The following is an 18,335-nucleotide window of genomic DNA, read 5'->3' on the forward strand; positions in this document are numbered from 1 at the left end:
AAAAAGAATGTCTTAAATTAATTTTTAGACCATACTTGGTCCAGATTTTCTTTCTTTTCATAACCTCTTCTGTTTTTTTGGTATTATTGAGGTTCTTTAAACACGGCCTTGAGCTATTCATTGCTAGTGATTCACTACCAAAAGACTTTTTGTTAAAGGACTTGATTTCGGTTCTAGGAAAAGAAAACTATGAAACTCACAATTCTCTTTTGAAATGTATCACTGAAACCAACAAATGCAGGTTTTCAGCATTAAAAATAATTTAGGTAAGAAAACAAAATTGTATAAATAACTTTATCTGAAGAATTTTTAGCCTTCAAGTACCATGCTTTTAGATAAAAATGCATTTTATTTCTAATGCTTCCTAACAAAGACGCTCCTTGATCTAACTTTAGTCATGCTTTGCTAAGGCCTCAGCCTTCAATGTCTGTCCTTGTTGGGCATCCATCACTCAGTTTTAGGAAAAACTTTGCTAAATCAGTTTAGCAAGAACTGTTATTTCATCACTCTGGCCTGCCTTCAGTAAGAATTCTGTTAAGTCAGTTTAAACAGAAACCCTCTTACCCAAGACATTTCCTCTTATAATTCCATCCACCAGTGCCCCTACCCTACTCTCCTCTGTGGCTACAAATTGACACTTTTCCTTCTTGTATTCTGAATTGAAGCCAGTTCTATATTAAGATTTCTTTTTTTACCTATTACAATAGTTCCTAAGTAAAACCTGTTTTACCACGTTAACTACTATCCGTATCTGGTTTTTCTTTGACAATTCCTATTCAGTCTTTGGGATCTTCCCTACACAAACTTGGATTCATACACACTGGGTTATTTTAATCTGTAATTCCTTTAAATACAATGTCAAACACTTCTAAATCTTCACTTTGTTGGTTTTTTAAGTGCAAAATATATTCTTATTCCACACAATTGGATATATTTTCTTTATTATATTTTCTTGTATGTTAAAAAAAGTCAAACTATCCCATATATTCATATTTATAACCCATTTTACATTCTGTTTCATTCTGTCTTGATATTTGAGCTGAGCTCTGACAAAAGAATGGGTAGTTTTTGTCTCACATGTTTTGTACATGTGTCCTGCTTTACTCTTGTAAATGTTGCTGAAATGTGCAGTCAATGTTTTAGCCCTTTGGGCACCCATCAGGCACCAATTGTTTACAGAAGTGAACTGGGTAGCAAGAATTTAAACTGCCTTGAAATCATTAGATGATTAGCTTTCCCTTGAGTTTCACGTCTCCCTGAAAAGTCTTACTGGAGAACCCATTATATTCTCTTCCCCTGGTACTGATCAAGGAAAACAAAAATAGAAGCATTATTGAGTGCAATGTTGATTTTGAGACTAGGCATTGTTTAAAAAGAGAATGCTAGGAAGCTGCTATAAAGTACAAACATTTATCCCAGCGTAATAGACAATGCCAATTGTTTTGCCTCAAAGTCCAGAGTCTTTTAAAAAGCTTTTTTTTCCCAGTGAACAAATCTCAAGAGAAATTGCTGAAATTATTTCTCTAAATGATAAGCACGTGGATGTTGCTCATTTTATGAAGCAAATAAGACTGCATATGAATTAAAGCGGATTTAAGCTTTTTAACAATAAGACTAAATGATCAATGTAAAAAATGATCAGGTACATACAGCTAGTCAAAACTACAAATAGGATCAACAACTCTCAGTTTTTTTAAAAAAGTTATATATATATATATATATATATATATAAAACATGGACACTTATTATTTATTGCAACATTCTCTGAATGCATATGCCATGTGATTATTGGATGTAGACTATGAGAAGAGAATTTTTAAGTAAAGGTAGGTAAAGTAAGCATCTCTGTCTTTTCCTTTGAATATATTTGAGATGCTTGAATACAAAGAAAACACAGACCAACTACTCACTATAATATAAGGCTTGCATTTGAACTTTTGGGGACTTGAATAATAAAGCTTATATAGAAATACCAGTAAGTGTGGCTATTTTTCATCTGTACAACTGGTGTTCAAACAGGAACATTAATATGTTTCTCCCAAAATAGCCCATGTGAAAGGACTACTACTCACATCAATGTCACTTTTAACACTCTATTAGTGCCACACTTTTAAACAAATAAAAAAACTGCCTCAACCACTCCAAGCTCAGAAAATATACCGAAATAAGTATATATTTATAGTCCAAGAAATGAGAATGTGTTGCTTTTGTCTGGTTGTTACCGCAGAATAATGAAGGCCAGTAGTTGTTAATAAATATGATCATTTACACAAATGCTACAAATCACACAGATACCCCTGGCAAAGGGTCTTTTACAGGCCTCATAAGTCATTTAAATATTTAAAATCTCTCAGTGTGATAAAAGGCTTATTTCTAAATGCAGTCTATGATCATTCAGGATATTAAGCCTAATTTGACTGGCTGTCTCTTCAGTAGAGAAGGAAAACCAGTGGGCCCACATATAGTCATCGTTTAATGCATTTTAGCCAAAAAATTGTTTGGTCTCATGCTGGCTGTACTGGGATTATTGTAATCTTTGTTGAGCATCTAGTTATATGGTGGCTGTAAAAAAACTACTTTGGGATCACATTTTAAATTGTGAAAACATTTGATTTAGTGACACCTTCATCCTAATTTAAATAATATGTGGATTTCAGGTAGAATTTAAAGAGGCCTAAATGTAAGTGCATGTGTATGTATCCGTTGTCATTACATAGCTATAAATTCAGTTTTCAAAAGCCTAGTCACTTGGCTAACAGCACCAGATCTATGGACTTGTTTCTTTCAATCTAGTAAGTAGAGAGGAAGCACAAATCCTGGACCTGTATATAGGAAAATGGGAATAAAGTAGGGAAAGAAATACCTGCATGAACCGGTTCAACTTTATTAGGTGCACATTTCTCTTTTTTTCAGCAGAAAGTTATTTATGGTTAACTTCCGACAGATCTCACATCCACTATTTTCTCTCTCCCTGAAACATTTTAGGGTAGCAGTGCCACTTGAGGTAGTTTCACAGCTTTTTATAGACTTGAGCACATCCCTCCTATCCTCAGGTCTCTTTCACAAGGTAAATACTTGTCCCAATTCCTTTTGCATTTAAAAATATATACTTAAATGACCGATGAACTTTAGCCAAAAGCCATAGTCTTTACAGATTGTTAATCACCAGATTAACTGAAAGCTCCCCATAAATTCCTGTTTCTGAAATGGGAACTTGCGATTAAATTAACCAATTTGTTTATAACTTTATTTGCTTCAAGAGTAACAGAATGTGATTTTGCTGATGGCGCTCATACTAGCAGAGACTTCATTCACAAAGTAATGCTTTTGAGATCTATCAGACTGAAATGGAATACTCAGAATAGCAACAAATTGTGGCTAAGCGGACATTAGAGCCTGGCTAGTTGTTTCTGTGTTTCACGTGCTTCCTCCCAACCATGCTCAAAATATAACTACAACTATTTGGATACCATTTAAAAATGATGAACAATATTAAATTGAGTGATGGGTTTGCTAACTGGGCTTTGAGAAATCCTAAGGTTTCTGAAGAAACCCTTAGTTCCAGCTTTGAAACGAGGAATAAAATCCAGGAGACAAGTAGGCAGGCCCCATTTCAAACCAAGCAACTCCACTTTCTTCTTTTGCACATTGAACTACAACTGCTTCAAATATTTGTCTCATTGACCTTGAAGTTAAAGAAAAAAGTTACTTGATGTCATAAACCAATTGTCTAGAATACACTTTAAAAAAATTGTTCATTAATATTATTGGATGTTTAAATTAGTTGGCATTCTTAGTTCTAAAATCTTGTTTGTCTTACTTTGTATATCTTTGATCTTCTAGCTTGTACAAGAGTCAAATCATGTAATCTGAAAATAATTTTAAAATAATCAATTTACAATGAACCCTTGGAGGGTAAATGAAACAATTTTGCCTAATTCCAAGAACTGTTTCAAACTCCAAAAGGTGTAAGACTCAATCACAGTGTATTTTTGAGAGAAATTTTGTCCATTAGTGTTTGTTTGTTTTAACTAACATTAAGTTGCAGATATACTAATGTAATTTTTTATTGTTAAAAGAAGTTGTGCAGAAAAAAAGCTGAATTGGAGAAAATCATAAAACTGAATGACCTAATAAATTTTACCAAGGAAACTTACCTTATATTCTCTATAGGCAAACATTTATTCTAAACACAATAACAAAAGCAGAACCTTGTTTCTTAGTCACTTAATTTTTAATTTTCATTTCTGTTCATAGAGAAATTTTGTTGATCTGTACTTGAGAGAATTCCTTTAGTAGTTATTATGGTTTGGCTGTTTCTCCACCCAAATCTCATCTTCAATCATAATCCTGATAATCCCCACGTGACTAGGGAAAGATTTGGAGGGAAGTGATTGGATTATGAGGGGAGTTTCTGCCATGCTGTTCTCCTGATAGTGAGTGAATTCTCACAAGATCTGATGGTTTTATGAATGATAGTTTTTCTTGCGCTCTCATACATTCACTTCTCTCATCTACTGCCAGGTAAGACGTTCCTCTCCCACTTCCACCATGACTGTAAGTTTCCTGAGGCCTTTCCAGCCATGCAGAACTGTGAATCAATTACATCTCTTTTCTTTATAAATTATCCAGTCTCAGAAAGTATCTTTATAGTAGTATGATAATGGACTAATACAGTAGTCCTGAACTTTGATAAATTTGTGTTTCCAAAACTGGTGATGGGGAAGAAAGAGAAACTCAGTAGTCTTTTTAGACCTGCCAACTTATGAAAACTTTCCAACAGAAGCATCAAAATTTTTCCTGACATGTCAAGTTCCAGTCTAGCAAACATATTCACTACGTATAAAAGTGGTAAATATAGGAAATCTGGAAAATGAAGAACGGCATAAAGAAGACAGTAAAAATCCACAGTTTCATCACTTGACAACATTTTGGTTTATTTCATTTTTCCAAGTCATTTTACTATGCACATGTATTGAGATGCATGTGTGGACATAAGCTTAACTTGATTTTATTTTTAGTGAATTACTCCTAATGAAGATATGTTGGGAAAATTTATTAATTCAAAAATTATTAGTAGTAATATCACCATTTTGAATTGTTCCACACTTCGTAAGACATTAAAAATTATTCCTAAAAAATAAAATGCTTCTCAAAGTAGAAATGCTCTAAGCAAGAAGAGTAGCTAAGATCATATATGAGTGTGTAGTTGACTATACACTTGTCTATATAAATAATAGAGGGTTTCGCCACAAAAGAGATTTGCTAAGTGGCTTGAAAGCTGGTGATTACAGATGAAATTAACACATATCCTTTAGAATTGTAGCTACTGCTTTAATATCCCAATGAACTTTTTCACTTTGTGGTCATCATAGTAATCATCAGAATGTTTGACACAACCATAAAATGCATTGTATCTTGTAGAGAGTTAGGGTAGATGTTAAACTCTTTAGGGAACATTTAAGTATCACCTAGGGAGGCAGAAAGGAAGACAGAAATTAAATGAATAAATCACTCAAGGTCACAGAACAAAGTTGAGTCAGGAACTCACATACATTTTCACACAAAAAAGTATGTACTTTATACATTTCCTTAGTACCTAACTTTTACAGGAAAAAAAAAAAATGCCTCCCACTAGAAGGTTGATCTGCTTCCATACTAAATCAAATTGAATTAATTTAACATAACCTCACTTCAAAATATACCTTTCTTGAGTTTGCTTATTTCATCAGGAAAAGGAGGAATCATTTAATTTATCTGCAGTGTACCAAACCAGAAAAGAATGCTTTTGCAAGACAACATTTCTGTCAAAAAATAGCTGTACACTGGTGGTTATTCTGATTCATTTTTGATTTGCCTGATGAATCTTGTTTGATGGTTCTGTGTTCTCAGACTAAATTAGAAAAATTTATTCTTTCCTATTCATTACTTAGATTAAATACAATCTAACACCATTATGCCTTTTATTCTTCCCTTCCAGGTGTAGATTTCAACTGAAACAATTTTAAACTAGAACAAGATTACATTATTGATATAATTTGAAAAGACAAAATTAACTTTTCTATGATTGACATGATTTTTAAAGGAAATAACCTCCAAAAAGACTTGTTAAAAATGAAATAAAAACTTGAAAAAAAATCAAAACCTGAACAGGAATTAGGTAGCTGCTATTTATGAACATATGACTAACTTTTAGTTTCCAAAACACAAGAATATAGTATTTCTAGAACCATCTCCCTTCCTCCAATTTATATCTTTTCCTTTAGCTTTCCAAATTCCTATAAGGCAATGCCTCTTTCCTATATATTTTGCTTCCTGGTTGGAACTACCATGTACTCTGCTTTGTCTTTACCAAGGGGCAGACTTATGACTCAATGGGAGCCAATCAGACACTTTCTTCTAAGTTTTGTCTTCAGCAGAGCAACAAAGACAGTAAGAATTACAGGTGATTACTCAAATAGGGGTGGCTCTAGGAAACTCTCTCTTATTTCCTGCTACCTGGATCCTGAGAGCTGTCCTGTTTCAGGTTATTTGTGACATTCATTTTCCCATCCATTAAATTTTCCCAGGCTGCCCAAGCTGCCATCTGCTCTTCCAATGAATCTTCCCTTTGTGCCTCAGTAACCCAGAGTCATTCTTTGGTTCATCATAAAGAACACTAACAGAAGCAAGGATTATATTATTAGATGAATAAGATATTTAAGATAAAGTGTTAAATATTGTCACCAAAAAATATTTATCTAAAAACAATATCATGATTAGAATTTTACATAAAAACATCTGAAGTACCTCAAGGATAAATTGCACTTCATCTTGAAGAAGAAAATATTTTCCCTAAGAAACAATATAAAACAACCATCTTCATGTAAACAGTCTCATGTTCCTGGCTTTTGAGATAAAAATGAAAAAAATATGTTTCGTTCCTCTTAATCATGCCTTTAAAATAAAGAAGACAGGCTGCTACAATGAGCACCCTTAGTGATGCTATTAAGATTTGAATTCAGTGTTTGCTGCCCTTTTTCTTCTCAAAACAAAACAAAAAATACATAAAAACATAAGCTCTAGAAGAAGGCACATACAGTATATTTTAAGGAGTTTTTAAATTGGAATGCAGTTGCCATCTGACTCCTTACAGCCTCTCAACTTTAATACCTTCAGAGAAGTCAAAAACAAAATTTTCATTGGATGGGAAGAGATATCACTGAACAGAACTTCCACTATGAAAATCATGTTAGCAGCATTGGCACATTTTAAGTGATGTGACAAATAATGAAATAATAAAATCTTTATTAGTTCACTAATTTCTGGCAAAACCAACACTCAACAGTGGGTTGAGACTAGGAAGAATGAAACTATTTTAACTTAATAGGAATTGATAAGGGTTTTTTTCTGTTTTTCTGATTTTTTTCAACTTCTGTCCTTTGCTACTGCTATATTTTCCTCATTTCCCACACTTGCCTCCAACAATTGCTCAGAAAAATGAGGAAATTTAACCTGTAGCATATTCTCTGTGTTATCCTGAGAATGGGAGAAAGCAATGGGCAAAATCTGTCTAATGAAATATATATACCCAAATATAACTAATTAGGAAAAGCTTCTTGAAGAGGTATTAAGCTTGGGTTCATTCACAGTTCCATTTTCTAAAAGTCAGCGGTTGTATAACTGCTTGCCACTATGGAGAACAGTTCATTGATAAAATACATCAGTTTTCATTGTATTGCTAAGCTATTGGGTTTTTTTTTTTCCTGTGTGGTTGTTCTATAACTGAAAAAATCAGTTTTTAATTAATATACAAATTATAATACACAATTTAACATGTAGCATAGGATAATTTTATGAGTGCCTGAAGTTATTTAGATCATCTCATACTTTTAAGTTAATGATGGGACTTTATATCTATAATAAAACTTTCACTTATAACAATGAGAATAGTTTATTACTTATAACTTTTTTTAAACCTTCTCATTGCCTGTATATTAGTTTCAAAAACCAGAGAAAGTTTACGTCTATACTGTGATTGTTAATATTGAGTGTCAACTTGTTTGGATTGAAAGATGCAAAGTATTGTTCCTGGGTATGTCTGTGAGAGTATTTCCAAAGGAGATTAACATTTGAGTCAATGGACTAGGGGAGGCAGACCCACCCTCAATCTAGGTTGACAGTGTCTAATCAACTGCCAGCATGGCTAGGATAAAAGCAGGCAGAGGAACGTGGAAGGACTAAACTGGCCAAGTCTTTTGGCTTCCATCTTTCTTCTATGCTGGATGCTTTCTGCCCTCAAACATTGGACTCCAAGTTCTTCAGCTTTTGGATCCTAGGACTTATACCAGTGGTTTTCCAGGGGTCTTCTGCCACAGACTGAAGGCTGCACTGTCGCCTTACCTACTTTTCAAGTTGTGGGACTCGGACTGGTTTCCTGGTTCCTCAGCTTGCAGAGGCCTGTTGTGGTACTTCACCTTGTGATTGTGTGAGTCATTTATCCTAATAAACTGCCTTGCATATACACATCTAGCCTATTAGTTCTGTCCCTCTAGAGAACCCTAATACATATACAGATATAGTATTAAAAATTAAAGTACATCCCCTCCTCCTCTTCCTCCTTCTCCTCCTCCTTCTTCTTCTCCTTCTTCTTCTTTCCCTTCTTTCTCTTATTTAAAATCCATCTTTTGTTCTTTTTTCTTTTTTCTGAGAAGGAGTTTCACTCTTGTTGACCAGGCAACAAGACACAATCTCGGCTCACTGCAACCTCTCTTTCCCAGGTTCAGGCAATTCTCCTGCCTCAGCCTCTCGAGTAGCTGAGATTACAGGCACAGGCCACCATGCCCAGCTCATTTTTTGTATTTTTTTTTTTTGGTAGAGGCAGGGTTTCACCATGTTGGCCAGGCTGGTCTCGAACTCCTGACCTCAGGTGATCCACTCGTCCCGGTCCCCCAAAGTGCTGGGATTACAGGCGTGAGTCACCGTGCCCGGCCAGAATCCATCTTTTATAGATCACCCACAGTAGAAAAAATGGATCCAGATTTCAGTCTTGGCCTTCTTTATTATTAGCAACCTATCCACTCCATGAAATGAAATTAATTCATGATTGATTAATCAATTAGAAAATAATCTCTTTCTTTTTATTTCAATTTCCTTCCAAGTTACAAGTTACAATCTTTTTTATTGTTTTGAAACAAACCTTCTGAAGCATTGATGTCCATTTTGCATTTTCTAGTCTTTCTCAGCATCAATTAACTTCTCAAGCCATTAAACCCTAAATTTTATTTCAACTATAATACAAAAATATTGTATTAAGGTTCACAACGACCTTGATTTTTCTGCTTTTGTACTCTCATTTTTTCACCTATCAATCTCACCATTGCACTTAGCTCTTTTGTCTACACCAGCTTCTCTTTTTTTCTTAAGACCCTCTTTTATAGTACTTTCCTTTACTCTGCAACATTCTTCTTCAGAATTATTTGCTTGTGCTTCATTTTGAGATTAGCTATTAATGTTTTCCTTCTCTTTTCAGTTAAAATGATGTTTCTGATCACTCCATCTTATTCCATAACTTGAAATATGTTAGTGATTCTACGTGTTTATTTCCAGTGATCTCTCTTGCTTTTGAATATTATAATGGTATTTCTAATTGTCATGTTGACATCTATACCCAAAGACCCCATGAGTCCCTGAAAAATGAACATGTCCAAATTGCACTTATTATCTTTCCTGCCTTACCCATCCCACTTATGTACTATATTTAATTAAGGTTACTAACAGGTGCAGTGGCTCATGCCTGAATCCCAGCATTTTGGGAGTCTGAGGCAGGTGGATCACCTGAGGTCAGGGTTTCAAGACCAGTGTGGCCAACATGTAGAAACCCTGTCTCTACCAAAAATAAAAAAATTAGCTGGGCATATTGGTAGATGCTTGTAATCCCAGTTATTCGTGAAGCTGAGGCAGGAGAATCACTTGAATTCAGGAGGCGGAGGTTGTCATGATATGAGATCGGGAGTACTGCCATTTACATTTACATGACCAGAATCCATAACTCCTCTTTCTAACTCCTCCTCACACCAGTCTCATCACATTCTGTCAGTGCCTCTTTTGAAGTATTTCTAAGTACAGTCCTTTTTCCCTATCACTGTTTTACCGCTACTACCACCACCATTACTCCTTCATGGATGATATCGTCTAAGTCAGTAAATCACTCTTAACTATTTTCTTTTTCTCCTGTCGACTGCATCCTCATCCCCATTTCTATTTGTATCTTGATGCTTCCAGATAGTCATTTGAAAAAACTAATTTAGCTGTCTTTTTTTATTTTTTGCTAGAGTCCTCGTTGCCTATAGGATTAAATCTAAGCTCTTTATCAAATTTTAATGCTCAGATCACTTTTCCTGGTTAACATTTCTCATAACTTAGTAGAAACAGTAGCATTTAAGTCTAGAAATGATAATATCTCTGGGGGGGGGGAAGAAACCTTTTATTTTCGCATTTTGTCTAACTCTGGAAAAAGGAAGAAGCTACAAAGTACTTCCATAGGCAAACAAGATTTGGACAGCTTAAAGAAATCTGTAGACTACTGCAGTTGCCTCCATCATTCAGGAAGTTTTATAGTCGGGTCTTCCCTTTACTCCTGTTATTTACTCCTTTAAGACTGATTTGAAATTTTTTGTAAGACTTTGCAGTTAGACATAATAATCACTCTCAATGGACAGCGTATGTGTTTATCATTCCAGTAACTCCAGACTCCTGTTTTCTCTCTGGCTCCTAGACTGATGTTGGCTGTCATCGTCTTCCAAGAGCATACAATTATGTGATTGAATTCGTTACTCTGTACCTTAAGCATTCAGAAGTCTGCTATTGATGACTGTTCCTGATTTACCTAGTTTAACTTTTTGGCAATATTGACTAAGGTTTGTATCTTTCATGTGAAACTTCGGTCAAAAGAGTGTTCTACCAGGTCTTCTACAACTACATTCCAACCTAAATCTTCAGTTTCAACCCTATCCTCTTATCACAAGTCAAACTTTTAATCACATCACTCTTCAAAATGCACCTCTAATTATCCTTGTTATGAAGAACTTCAGCAAAGTTACTGGACTTTTCTGCTTCTTCAGCATTCTGTTTATGGTATGTTTAGCGTGTCTAGTATGGCAATTGGGACACTGTATTTTAATTAGTAGCTTACATGTCGTTCTAGCCTAGACATTGAGTGCCTGAAGAATAGCACTGTGCCCTTTACGTCTCTTTATCTCAAGCACACAAAATAGTCCCTACAACACAAGGAGTATTTAATATTTGCTTAGTGGGGAATAAAAGGGATTGTATTACTGAATACCTGAATGAATAAAAATGACCTTGTATGGTATGTTTACTGTTATTCCACTTTGGAGTTAAGCACACCTTCTGTTTATAGATGGCTTTGCCGCCTTTTAAGTCCTTTCAAAAGTACTTGATATTCATAACCTCACTGTGAAGCAGACAGAGCTGATATCATTGTCTCATTTTACAGATGAGGGCATTGGTGTTTAGAGCAAAAGAGACTAAATACACTAAGATAAAAAACTACACCAGAACTCAGATCTCCTGACTTCATGAATAGTAAAATATAAAGTGACATTCTAGTTTATGTTATCTGTTAGATATAGACAAGGGGAAATTGAGTTGTCTACTACCGAATAAGGTAAACTATCTATTTTGAATTCTTAGTAGAGAAAGAAGAAATACAGAATCATATGGATGTATCACTGCCAATAAGAGAATTTGTAAATACCAGTGCACTGTCACAAGCACAATGTTTAAGCATTTTTGAATACTATATTATCTTTGCAAAGTATCCCTTCAGAAAGTCCTTTAAGGTTTCATATTTGCTTTATTCTATGCAATTACCTGTAGTTTTAGTAGAATTCCTTTCCAAAATGCAATAGAAATACATTAAAACTATGGAACATAATTACTAGTTGTGTTCACAGCTTCGTATGCAGTAAGCCTTGTGTTGTCTGTCTATGATGATCCTCTTTGAAATCACAGAATTTAATGAGGCCCTACTCCAGAGAAAGTTTGGAAGACTTGAATACATCTAGTATCTGTTCTAATCTAGAGCTAAGGGTATACAAAATGGGCTGTAGGGGGTAAGTGGGTAAGGTTTGGGGATAGAAAGAAAAGTTAACTATTGCTCTCTCTCTCTCTCTCTTTTTAATTTAGCCTCATCATTTTGGTAGGACAGACTTTTCCAGACATAAAATTGTGTGGAAAGGTGCAATACAAAGACAATTGAAAGTTTTTTTATAATATTAATGATCTTGGATCATTCACCATTCCAGGTGTATCATAATACAGTGGGGAATAATAACAAGCAAACTGCAATACTATAAAAGTCAAGTTAAGAAGAATTTTAAGATAAGATATTTCCTTCTGGTACTTTATAACTTCCCACTTAAGTGACTTTCTAATCTGTGGCATGTTGTACCGCTCATTCCAAGGCAATCCATTAATCAACAAAAACCAGTTATGTGCCCCAGAAATGTGTTGCTCTCATTGTTTGCCCAGAGTACACTGTTATCTTGTCTGAACAAAGTAGTTTCCTGTAAATAACCATACTTTTCCTTCCTAACTTTTTGAAACATACCTGTTCCACCTCTCATTTCAAGGAACATAATTTTGGTTATGGCATGTATCTAATTGTCTTAGTCATTTTCTGTTGTTATAAAAAATACCACAGACTGAGTAATCCATAAAGAAAATAAGTTTATTTAGTTCACAGATCTGAAAGCTGGGAGCACCAACGGCATGGCACTGGCATCTGGTGAGGGCCTTCTTGTTGCAGCATGACATGGCAGAAGGCATTATATAGCAAGAGAACAAAAGTAAGAGAACCACAGAGAGCTCTCTGTTATAACAAAGCTACTCCAACAGTAACAAACCTACTCTCATGATAGTTAGTGGTATTAATTCATTCATGAGGTCAGCGGGATTAAATTCCAGCACAAGAACTTTTGGAGGACACAATTAAACCATAACACTAACTGACAAAGGTGTCTGCTATTATTTTAATGGCTAACAATTCTTGCAACAGAAAGAAGATCAAAATTTGATTTTTAATTCATGTTTCTCCTGGAGAACAATACTTAAGTAAAACAGATTTCCTCATTAATTATTTTTTAGCTTTATTTATCTGTAAACTAACATTCTTCTATTTTAATGATCAGTTTTTTTGAATTTTGGTGATTATACACAGTTGTATAACCACTACCATAATCAAAATATAGAACAGTTTTATTCCCTTTCAGATGTTTTCTTCCCTTTTCATTGTCTTTCCTCAACCATTGTCTTTAGATATGTAATACGGACCTGATTTCTGCCATTATGGCTTTGCATTTTCTAGTATTTTATATAAATGTAACCAAACAGTATATAGTAAACTGTTCTTATCTATGGGTGTGTGTTTGAGGGATACAATCCAAGACCTCCAGTGAATGCCTAAAACCATGGCTATTAACAAACATATACGTGTGTGTGTGTGTGTATACCCGAAGTGTTTGTGTATATATATACACAAACACATAAATACACACATTAGGTGTATATATATACTCTGTATATTTATATATGTAAACATAGTATATATACATAGCAGAGTACATGAATAGTGTGTGTATAATTTGTATACTATAAACTATATATATAGTTTAAAAATTATGTCTAATAGGAGATTAACAAAAATAACTAATAATAAAGTAGAATAATTATAATAATATACTATAATAAATTTATGATATGTGATATCTCTCTCTTGCTCTGTCGAAATATCTTTCATACTTAAGTGCAGGTAACTGAAACTGCAGAAAACAAAACCATGGATAAGAGGGACAAATGTATATTCTGTTTTTAACTTATTTTACTTAAAGTAATGCTTTTGAGATTTATGTATATTGATAAATGTATTAGTAATTTTTCCTCTTTTCATTACTATAATATAAAATGAACCAAGTTGGGCCATGCGTTTTGGCCTGTGAGTTGTTTGTTTCTTCAGGGCAGTCTGAGATCCATTAGCACAAAAGCCTACTGACACCACATTCAAAATGTTACACATGTAATTGTTTTTTAAAACAGCCAAACAAACAGAGTTTTTAGGCATTCAGGGTCTGCTTGCTTTGCATATTCTGCAAAACTACACTCAACATCGGTTGGTTATTGACAACCTAGAACCTTTTGGTTATAAGACCCCCAAATGACCATTGCCATTCAGAGGTCATTGGTAACTTACTAAGAGACTCCTCTGCTGCTGAATGACAATACCTAGACATGTAAGCTCTCGCTCGGATTCCCCTCTGCCTTGAGAGTTCTCTATCTACATGGTGTCCCTCACCTTAAGCCTCTGGACAGTTTCATGCTATAAGAGACCGACCCTCCCTTGCAATTCTGTCCAAACATCAACCAATAAAGCTTGTTCTGCTTTATTGACTTATTGTTCATATGTATTTTCTTGATCACTTCCCAAATGCCATAGAACTCCTACAATCATAAGATAGTACTCTGTATTATAGATATTAGCACATATTCTTTATTAATCAGGTGATGGGCATCTGTTTCTAGGTTTTGTCTTTTATTTATAATGCTGCTATTAACATTTACATACAAGTCTGCAGACATATGTTTCCATTTATTTTTGAAAAATACAGAAAATGTGCCTAAGTCATATGGAAAATATATGTTTAGCTTTAAAAGAAAATGACCAAATTGTTCTCAAAGTGGCTGTACCACTTAGTATTTCATTAAGAATGCATGAGCTTTACGTGTTCCACATTATCTTCAGCAAATGCGATTGTCAGTCATTTCCGTTTTTGTTTTAACTTTAGCAAGTGTTGTGGGTGGATAGTGGGATATCATTGTGGTTTCTCTTTGCATTCCCTGATGATTGTGATATTGAGTATCTGTTCAGGAGCTCATTGGCCATTCAGATATCTTTTTTTATATGTAGTTTAAGTTCTGGGATATCTTCTTTTTAAAGTGCTTGTTCAAATAATTTGTCTTTTCAAAAATGGATTGTTAGTTTTATTAATGAGTCTTATGAGTAATTTTTTTTTATTCTGGATGAAAAACATTTGTTAAATACATATTTTCATTATATTCTCTCAATCTTTGACATGCCTTTTCATTCTCTCAACTGTATCTTTAGAAAAGCACATAAAGTTCTTTCTAGTAAATGTTATCTCTTATAGTTTGTACTTTTTTGGTCTTTGTAAAGAAATTTGTACCTTACCCAATAGCACAAAGCTTTCCACTATGTTTTTTAGAAATTTAATAGTTTTGGCTCTCATATTAAGTTTGTTGTCTATTTCATGTTAATTTATGTGGGCAGTATGAAATATGGATCTCGGCTCATTTATTTTTCCATACAGTTATCTACTTGGTCTAGCCCTATTTGTTGAGAAGACTATCTTTTCCCTGTTAAATTATCTTGGCACATATTCCAAAAATCAATTTACCGCTTAAATATGAATCTATAATTTGTAACTTTTAAATACTTCTTTCTGACTTGACCCTAGCAATCCACCCTCTACACTGCTGCCCTACTGACACATATAAAATAAAAGTATTGTCATCTCACTCTCCCACTTAGAATATTTTAGTGATTTCACACTCCCAACAGAATAAATTTAAGGCACACTCATATTGTCCAAAATATCCTTCACAATTTTGGATAGTAGAGGGGGTCCTATTGAAAAGAAAGGTAAACAATGTGCAAGGACACAGAAGGTGTGTTTTTTACCCAAAATTTACCCAAAAGTATGTTAAATTTTTGAGGTTCCCAAGACTTTTGAATTGCTATAATATAAGCAATGAGGTGACATATATTCATCCAATAGATACTTTTTTATCTTTTTCAATTTTTTTTTCTTTTCCCAGCGTCTTCTGTCTATTCATCTTTGAATCTTAGCTTCATAGTCTAGTTCAGCGCAACTACATGTATCATTCTCTGGCAGGCATCTTCAGCATCACATGGCAGTTTTGTGTCAAGAGACAAAATTACAATAAATTTAGCTTAAAGATCTTAATTGTCTTTTATCTGCAATTCTAGAATCAGGCAGCAACTCATTCTGTAAGACAGAATGTGTATTCCAATGAGCCAATCTGGGGAGGTTGGTTTTATAGACAGAAAAGTGCAGAGGAAAGCAGAAACAGAAAACAAAACGTCATTTAAAAGTTACTTTTCTTGCACAACTCAAAGCAGAGGGGATTTGGGGATGCCTTTATCATGCCAGTGAAAACTGGCCTGTTTCGATATTTGACTGTTTCTCTCTCTTGATTTTTTGGAAGGTCAAATAATTTAGTTTCTGCTTGGTGACCTGGAACTTCAGAATGAATGATTCCATTTTGGTTTGGTTTGTTGGGCCTAGCACAGGAGCTCGGTTCAGATCAATGACCTCCTATACATTTTATTTAATATTTGTTAGTGATGCAAAATCTTGGGCCCTACCCAAGAATCACCAAATCAGAATCTCTGAGGGAGACATCAAGAATCGGTGTTGTAACAAGCCGTCCTAACTTATTAATATGCATGCTTATTGTTTGGAATGACCTGTATGTTCTGTTCCTTTAGCATTTCTTTTATAATGTTAAGATTTCTTACACATGGTCAGCCATGTTTAAATGTCTTAAAATATTTAAAATTTTGATTACAAGAAAGGATATTCAGAGACATTTGAAATTCTTGAAAGTAGTTACTAATTATCTGTCAACTGTCAGTACTAAGTTTGCTAAATTAACAGGTATGGTTTTCACTCAAGTGATGCTTTACTGTTCATTTCCTGAAGTTTAAAAACATACCACATGAATTCTTAAGATAACGTCAAGGAAAAACAGAAAACATGCTAGGAGACGTATTTTGAAAGTTCATATCAAAACTTAACTTCCTCATTTTAACGATACGACAACAATCATAAAAATTTCTCCTTTAGTATGTTGATGTTATAAATTACATTAATATATTTTCTGATGTTGAATGGTTCTTGGTTGAATATGAAAAATACATGGCTACCAAGTATTTTTAATTTTCTAATTATTCTGTTACATTTTATTAATTTAAATTGTGAAAAGCTTGTGATTAGGTAATATACTTATGTGATTCAAAAACAAAACTATTTTTAAAATGTATTCTGAGAAACTTCACTCCATCTCTGTCCATTCGCTTCATTCCACAATTTTTATTTTCTCATTTATTCTTTCACATTCTATATATATAAAAGCAAATATGTTTCGACTTAGCACCTTCCTAATCTTATAAAATGTGGCATACTATGTTCATGATCATGCATCTTGTTTTTTTTGTTTTTTTTTTTCTCTTAACAAAAGTGTTCCCCAAATCTCTCCATACCTGGACTTAGAAAATATTTTAACTGTGTACTTCTTTACTAAATAAAATACAATTTATTTTGCCAGACTCTTATTGCTGGATACTTAAATTGTTTCCAATCATTTGTTATCCTGAAGCATGCCACACTTATCAACTTTGTGCGTGTGTGAGATATATATATATATATCCCAATTTTTTATATATATGTGACACATATATATAATTGGGTTATATATATTTTATATATATATATGATATATATATGAAACTAATTTTTTAAATTCCATGATTGGGATTTTCAGGTCAAAGGGTAAATGCATCTGCAATTCTGGTGGATATTATCAGACATCTACCTTCTTCAAAGGAACTGTTTCATTGTGGATGAGCTGGCCTCACAGATACAGCAGTTTTCAAATTTTGGATAGTTTGTTATTTTTAGAATAAATGTGTTCCTTTTTATATGTGTGCAATTTGATATATTTTCATACATTTGTCCAATCAACTATCTGTTCACATTCTTTGACTATTTTTCCAATGGGTTGTCTTTCACTATTGATTTCTAGAAGTCGTTTTTTGTTTTGTTTTGTTTTTTACTAAAAGAGAGACAAATTCCAAGTTTGTTCTGAACAACCAGATAGAGAAAATTTGGAAAAGGTGGAGGTTTGTGGAGAAGGCAAGTCGAAATTAAGAGTTTGATTTTTGACATGTTAAATTTGAGATAACTGTGAGACATTAAAAGTAGATGTAAATTAGGCTGTTGGATGTTCCAATTTGGAACTTGAAGGAGAAAAGTGGGCTGCTGATATAAATTTGGTATTCATTAGCATATAGATGGTAATGAAAGTTCTGGGAATGAAGGAGCTCATCTAGGACAAAAAGGTAAAAGAGAATGGAAAAAGAGATCAGAACTGTTCCCTAAGATACTTAAATATTTAGAGTGGGCAGAGCAGCACTTCACTAAGATGTCAGAGATATTGATTGCCCCAGGTACTG

This window comes from Papio anubis, chromosome 9, assembly GCF_008728515.1.
Source record: "Papio anubis isolate 15944 chromosome 9, Panubis1.0, whole genome shotgun sequence".
Taxonomy (NCBI): domain Eukaryota; kingdom Metazoa; phylum Chordata; class Mammalia; order Primates; family Cercopithecidae; genus Papio; species Papio anubis.